This window comes from Mesoplodon mirus, assembly GCF_964341445.2.
Source record: "Mesoplodon mirus genome assembly, chromosome: 8".
NCBI classification, from domain to species: domain Eukaryota; kingdom Metazoa; phylum Chordata; class Mammalia; order Artiodactyla; family Ziphiidae; genus Mesoplodon; species Mesoplodon mirus.
Window position 1 is genome coordinate 15,995,037 of NC_138984.1, and position 7,014 is coordinate 16,002,050.

The 7,014-nt window shown below is 45.0% G+C and overlaps 1 protein-coding gene across 1 annotated transcript in view; it reads right to left on the reverse strand.

Moving 5' to 3' along the window:
• Positions 1 to 7,014, reverse strand: part of SGPP2 (sphingosine-1-phosphate phosphatase 2) — a gene marked incomplete at both ends in the record, with an annotated part of 127,440 nt that overhangs the window by 80,193 nt on the left and 40,233 nt on the right. The gene's annotated exons all lie outside the window — the stretch shown is intronic.

Genomic DNA, 7,014 nt, shown 5'->3' on the forward strand with positions numbered 1-7,014 from the left:
CTACCTCCTCTCCCCTTGTGTAATGACAGGATCAGTACTAGCAGCCTACAGTGTTCCTGAACATCTATCAACCCCCAGGTGTCTACACAAACACAGATGATGTTAATTCTTCTTAAAATTAAATTAATAACATCCAAGACAGAAATATCAGGGAAAGACACACAAAAAAACCCAAACCTTTCTCCTGTGTCCACAGAGGGCTAGAAACTCAAGGGAGGTGAACTCTGTTAGCACACAGTGTGGGTCTATGTGTGTGGTAGGCAGGAGAAAGTCCCCAAAGATGTCTCCCTCCTAATCCTTAGAACCTGCGAAGATGTGACCTTACATGGCAAAAGGGGCTTTGCAGATGTAATTAATGATTTCGAGATTGAGGGGTTACCCTGGATTACGCAGGTGGCTTCAATGGAATCACAAAGATCTTTAAAAAACAGAAGGAGGCAGAAGAGTCAAGAGTCAGAAAGTGATTTGAAGATGGAGGAAGGAGCCAAGGGTCAAGGGATGCCGGCGCCTCTAGAAGCTGGAAAAAGTGAGGAAAAGGATCCTCTCCTTGAGGCTCCAGAAGGAACACAGCTCTGCTGATACCTTGATTTCAGCCAGATAAGAACCATTTTGGACTTCTGACCTCCATATATGTTGTATCCACAGAATAAATATGTGTTGTTTTAAGCCACTAAGTTCGTGGTAATTTGTTGCAGCAACAAGAGAAGACTTTAGAAAAATCACTTGTAGATGAATGTTTGTAATTTACCTTTTAAATGGGATTCATCAAGTTGGCCCACTACAGTGATGGTGCAAGAAACACAGCAAGTGTGCACGGGGCCTGCTAAAATGCACTCCCGTTTTCTATCATCCTTCTCCTTCCTGTTATCCTGGTAGTAGGCAGGGAGGCAAAAAAAAAAAAAAGACTTATGTTGACACTGCCCTCGGCTCCAGAGGCATATCTGGATTCGTGTAAACCAGTCATGGTTAAGTTCAAAAATTCAGCCTCAAGCCAAGCAGTACATGGCACTACCTGGGAGGAAGTTGCTACTCAGGAGTGAGCATACAATGTAAGCCAGAAGTTCATCTCTCTTCTGGGATGAACTTTGCTTCTAAGTGAATTCAAAGGAGAAAGAACAGGTCCATCCTAAAGTGGAAAGACAATAACGCACAAAATGAATTAAATAAGGAAGTGTATAGTTCTACCTCTCTGCCAAGATACTATGGTTAGATGTGCAAACCAAGGTCAAGGGACTGAGATGAATAAATGACAAACTCCTCCCTCCCTCCTTCTCTCTGTGTCTCATTATCTAACATGAGGACTAATCTCTGCAGATTCTGTTTTATAAACATACATCCAACAGGCTTGACCTTGGGGCAAATCCTGGGAAGCGACCTTTTTTACGTAAAAATTAGTTCTTTTAATGCACCAGCTGTCAGGTACACTTGGTAATCTGTCCTGCTTTGAAGCTTCAAGAGGAAAACTTTTGCCAAACTTTGACAAGGGTCAAACCCCTCCCTCGTGTCATTTCATGGTACCCAAGTGTTATATGACATTATAAATATACAGCAACAACCATTCTCTACCCTAGAGACTTAACTGAGACCAAGTTCAATATTTTCATCCTAATAAATAATTGAAAAGACTGGCATGGATGACAGCAAACTGCTTTAGTGTTACATATTACTAATTAATATATTTAGGCATGCCTTTTACATTCTCTTAGGAACTCTCTTTTTTTAATTTTTAGGAACGCTCTCTTTTTTTTTTTTTTTTTGAGTAGAGAGCTAAATATTCTCTAAATCTTCTTAGAAACAAAAAGCAAAGGTGAAGTTAAAAATATCAACATGTGTATAGGGCAGCCAAAGGAGCTTTTAGATAACATCTCTGTATATGTAATTAAATAGCTTGAGAGCCAATATTTGCTTCCAAACTCTTGAGAATTATAGGTACTGTAAATAAAGTAGTTAAGTACTTGTCTTTTCAGAACAATAATCTAAGTTTCCCTTGTAGGAAATCTCAGTGTGTATCACTTCAATATATCTCTGTAAATAAGAATTTCAGTTTCAGGGTATGTGTTGGTCGCATCGGGAACAATTAGAGGGAAAAGAAACCGGGGTTAGAAATAGAAATGGTAGGTAAGGGGAATGGCAGAGAGAAGAGGAGATAAAACTGAGAGGCAGGAAACCAAATCCCAGAACAAAAACATCCATCAATATATTCTGGAGAACTGGTCGCGCCCAAGGAGCTGACATCCCAGGCAGTGGGGCCGTGTTTCTGCAGCACAGACTCAGCAGTCAGTGATTAGCAGCTAATTTTTAGACACAAGATCAGGAAAAGCACTGAACATTCAGGTGAGCAGAGAGGAGCTACTTTTAGAAATAAAATACCTCTCAGTATGTCAATCATCTGCCTCAAAGCCAAAGAAGCTTCCGGTAAACAAGGGATGGTAAGATGGAAATTACCCAGATAGCCATTATTACTAACTGCAAAATGTCACTAATATTCTCATTTGTCTGTTTGATTTCCTGGTTTCTTTTCTTGAAAGTGAAAAAGGAAAACGGTTTTGCAGGTGGGGATAAAAAACATGATCTCAGTCTCCCAATGCCATATTTCCCTTTTGGTCACAAATTTCTCAAATGCACATTCTCCTAAAATGGAGCCTTTAGTAACTTAAGGTTTGGGTGGGAGAACAGCTGCTCTATTTTGCAGATACCAGAGTATTCCCTGTTCTCTGCAAGGCTGCCTTCAGTGCATAACTAAGTCATGACTGAAAGGGAGCCATACAGATTTACTGCAAGATGAAGACAAAGAACGCTGAGAATATATGACTCCTTGATTTAGGTCTGCCCCGAAACACCTGAACAGTGTTTAGTTTTCCAAGTACACACAGAAGAGTCCTAAATACAAAGGAAATACGGCCAGGTCAGCACCACTGGCTGGAATAAGGGCAGACCCAGACAGAAAAGGAGCGAATGCCCAGCACACTTGGTAGCTGGCCCAGCTTTTGAGCTGTCAAAGGAGGAGTACAAAAAATAGCTTTTAGGACTTCCCTGGTGGCGCAGTGGTTAAGAATCCACCTGCCAGTGCAGGGGACACGGGTTTGAGCCCTGGCCTGGGAAGATCCCACATGCCGCGGAGCAACTAAGCCCGTGCACAACTACTGAGCCTGCGCTCTAGAGCCCATGAGCCACAACTACTGAAGCCCGCACGCCTAGAGCCCGTGCTCCGCAACAAGAGAAGCCACCACAATGAGAAGCCTGCGCACCTCAACGAAGTGTAACCCCCGCTCACCACAACTAGAGAAAGCCCGCGCACAGCAATGAAGACCCAACGCAGTCGAAAAAATAAATAAATTTATTAAAAAAAAAAAAAAGAAATAGCTTTTAGCCAAAACACTGTGTGACCTTGGGGAAGTCAATTCGCCTTTCTGAACCTCAACGGCCTCAGCTGCAAAGGATGCAGTAGGATTAGTTCAGTTGGCTTTTAATATACAAAAAGGAAATTTAAGTAGGGAAAGGCCCATTAAACAGAATGTTACCCCAGGACCTATTATATAAAAAGATTGAAACCAATTGGTTGAAAGTGAGGAGAGGCCCAGGGAACCCCTATTTCAGGCCAGGCAACCCCCCCATCCCAACCCCCAAGTTTTTCTCTGGAATATCCCCTCAGAGCAGTTCCGTAATCAGCTTGGAAACCACTGACCTTAATCTCTACTCGACCTCACATACCACCTTTCTGTAACTAACCCTTGGCCTTGAGTACACAGGCTATAGGCATTCTGACTTTGAGGTCTTTAAAGGACTTGATAAACTCTGGACCAATGTCATTGCAACGTCAAATTACCTATCTCCATTTTTTTTAGATTAGAACTGTAAATGCAAGCATTCTTCCAAAGGTCAAGTTTGAGATACTATTCTGTCTCAACACAGCCGGAAGGAATTCACATCGGGGAGGGTAGTATCTAAGGCTCCCAGCAGCCATGTTAATTGGAATCAGTAGAAGGAGCTCCTTCTCTTTGACTGAGAGAGATCAAATCTATACAGGGTACAGCACAGTCTTACTTAAAAATAATTTTAGGACTCAAAGCTTTTATAGATCACACCAAACGGCAGCATTTCCTTCACCGTGGCTTTGCTTTAGAGAAGTTTTACAGACCGATGAGAAAGAGGCAAGTGAGTCCAGAGTAAAGCGGCCTGGAGAAAAGAGCCCAGGAAGAGGGGAGGGTGCAGAGCTGGTGGACAAACTTTGCGTCCACAAACTCTGGACACAAAGTGTCTCAGGTTAAATCCAGGCTGTTGCAACACTCACTACCTGAATAATCTTACACCAATAACTTGATCTCGTGGGGCTTCAGATTCCCCTTCTGCAAATGGGAATAATAACAGTACATACCACATGAGGACGCTGGGAAGATTAAATCAGAGGTTGTTGCTGGTGTGTGCAAGGCGTTCAGGTCAAAGCCTGGCAGAGAAACATCTCACACAGACCTAGTCCTTGGCTGTGAATGACGATGGCGGCAGTGAGGATTTCCCACAAAGCACTTCTCGATTATAACAAACATGCAGCTCACCCGGATCTTGTTAAAGATGCAGATTTTGATGCAGTTCACCTGCAACAGGGTCGTAAGTTCTAATGGGCTCCCAGGTGATGCATATGCTGCCAGATTGCCCCCCATGGACCACACTTTGAGTAGCAAGGAACAAGGACACCCCAGTGAAGGGTTTTTAAACCCAAAAGGAAGGCTCTCAGGTTTAATTCTCAGTGTTAGAGGAAGCCCCAATGGGAGTTTAAGAGAGTAAGATAATGTGATCAAAGCAACAGGTAAAAATGCTAGTGACAAACCAGAAGGGAACAGTTAGTGAATTCTACGGAGGATCCCACAGTGGTCCGAATGCAGGAACTGAGCCCAGGCACACCCCTCAACCACAGAAGGTACTAACGGGAAGGGCACCGAGGAAGAGGCGTCCCGATGAAATAGCAGCGGATCAAACAACCAACTGACGACCCAGAAAGAAAGAAGCCATCCCAGGCTCCCGGCCTTCATCCGGGTAGGGTCTGCATAAATTCCTGGATGACAAATCCAAAATTAGTTAAGGAGTCATGAAGCTTGAGAAACATTCCTAACCTCTCAGACCATCACGGTACAGAAAAAGAAACCTCATTTCCCTAAAAAGGGCTCTTGCACCACCGTCGGAATCCTGGCCTGGAAACAAGGTTCTCTGGCTCTGCAGGCAGGAGCGTCTGCCATTATGTTCTTTGCTAAGATAGAGGCAGCAATTTGCTTTATTTTTAAGATAAAAACTCACAGGAGACTATTCCATTAATATCAATGGTTTTTGGAATTCTAAACTGTTTTGTGTGTGTGTGTGTGTGTGTGTGTGTGTGTGTGTGTGGTATGCGGGCCTCTCACTGTTGTGGCCTCTCCCGTTGTGGAGCACAGGCTCTGGACGCGCAGGCTCAGTGGCCATGGCTCACGGGCCCAGCCGCTCCATGGCATGTGGGATCCTCCCGGACTGGGGCACGAACCCGTGTCCCCTGTATCAGCAGGCGGACTCTCAACCACTGCGCCACCAGGGAAGCCCTAAACTGTTTTTTTTTTTTTTTTTTAATATATAAAGTTATTTTATTTATTTATTTATTTTTGGCTGCGTTGGGTCTTCGTTGCTGCACGCAGGCTTTCTCTCATTGTGGCGAGTAGGGGCTACTCCTCGTTGCAGTGCGTGGGCTTCTCATTGCGGTGGCTTCTCTTGTTGCAGAGCATGGGCTCTAGGCACGCGGGCTTCAGTAGTTGTGGCACGTGAGCTCAGTAGTTGTGTCTTGCAGGTTCTAGAGCACAGGCTCAGTAGTTGTGGCTCACGGGCTTAGTTGCTCCGTGGCATGTGGGATCTTTCTGGACCAGGGATCAAACCCATGTCCCCTGCACTGGCAGGCGGATTCCTAACCACTGGGCCACTTGGGAAGTCCCTAAACTGTTTTTTTTAACCCAACTTGGGAAAGCCTTTGTGATTTCTAGTTATATCTGCTGTACATTCAGTCTACACACTGATTCTTCTCATCAGCTCCCAAGGGTTGTCACCTTGGCATTATTCTTCAAGGTGGGAATTGCTTCATGTGCTTGGGGTTGTGGGAGGAAAGGGGCATCAGCCTAGGTCTCCAGACTGACAGCCATTTACAGAGATGGGGGCCTACCCAGAAATGCCTTCCATGGCTGGGCAATTTCCTGAAAGGCAGTCGATTCGGAACTAAAACTCTGCAAGCCTTGCTCTCTGATTCTCACGCTCAGCATATATTCATCCAGAATTTCTAATCTAGAGCCTAAAGATTAGGAAAGGCAAATCTAAGGAGCTCGATGCCACTGTCCTTAGAGCCTACACTTCGCGAGGCTTGGGTCCTGCCACCTCTCTCTGAAAGACTAGGCTTTGGGGCTTCCCTGGTGGCGCAGTGGTTGGGAGTCCGCCTGCCAGTGCAGGGGACGTGGGTTCATGCCCCGGTCCGGGAGGATCCCGCGTGCCGCGGAGCAGCTGGGCCCGTGAGCCACGGCCGCTGAGCCTGTGTGTCCGGAGCCTGTGCTCCGCAACGGGGGAGGCCGCAGCGGTGGGAGGCCCACGTACTGAAAAAAAAAAAAAAAAAGACTAGGCTTTGGTGGGCATGCCATTACACGCTGCAGAGGTGGAATATTTGCAAAATAAACACTTGAAGCTATTATAAGACACCGACTAGCATGTTAACACGCCAAGTACAAACCAAGCAATGCCCAACATTTTTTTTTTTATGTACCAACATTTTTTAAAAAATCGAAAGTGGCAAACCTTTTCTGGAGAGAGGCCATGCCTACACAGACAATTCATTCACTGCTTACACCTTAGTGATGGAAGATTGACAATAAACAAGAGTATTTCACTTAGCAATAAGCAAGAGGATGAAATCAAAGCAGGATCAAGTGATACCAAATGATATGTATGTGCTGGGGAGGTGCTCTCCAGGGAGGGGCCATTTGAGCTGAGCCCTGGATGGGGAGATAAACTGGTCTT